The sequence below is a fragment of the Octodon degus genome, unplaced genomic scaffold, assembly GCF_000260255.1.
Source record: "Octodon degus isolate 3935 unplaced genomic scaffold, OctDeg1.0 scaffold00058, whole genome shotgun sequence".
NCBI lineage: Eukaryota > Metazoa > Chordata > Mammalia > Rodentia > Octodontidae > Octodon > Octodon degus.
This window is the reverse complement of record NW_004524634.1, coordinates 4,859,314-4,860,022: the sequence shown is the minus strand read 5'-3', so window position 1 is coordinate 4,860,022 and position 709 is coordinate 4,859,314.

The following is a 709-nucleotide window of genomic DNA, read 5'->3' as shown; positions in this document are numbered from 1 at the left end:
TGCTGGCTCAGCCCCCTCCCCAGGGCAGGGCCAGTGCAGCATGTGGTGCCAGGGATCAAACCATGGTCCCCTACACCTGCCTAAGCTTGCCTAAGCAGGTGCTTTAGACCACTCAGTTATCTCACTATCCCTCTAACTAGCATTTAGCTAGCTGGAAGAGTAATCATTGTTTGTCAAAGTTCTATAGGGTATAGTTAAAAGCCTGATAAAGATTGCTTCACATTTTATAAATTCACAGTAAAGGCTTTAAAGTTCACAACTTATTATCAAACTATTTTTTTCCATACACATAAATGATAACTAGACTTACAAGGAGAAGAGGGGAGGTTGGAGATCCTCTCTTAGGCTAAATGTGTTTTTGGTCTCATAAATGCGATGCTTTTAGAAATAGCTCCTGCTGGTGTCACTCAGAAGTCAGTTCTTTCTACTGTTTCTCAGGTTCAGCCTCCTGAGAGAGATGTGCACAGAACACTAAGCTGAGATATGGCTTTTATGTGTGTTATCCTGGATAGGAAAAATTCCAATGTCTCGTCTAACCCAGAAACAGGGTCCTTCCTCCAAGATGAATTCCCTGTCTTTGGCATTACCAAATGCTCATTTTCTATGGGTTTAACTTCATTGGAACAGTCTAGAGTTCTTTCTAATTCTACATGCCTCTAAAAAGAAAAGTAAACAGTGACAGGAAAAATTAGGAGTAAGACCAGAGAAA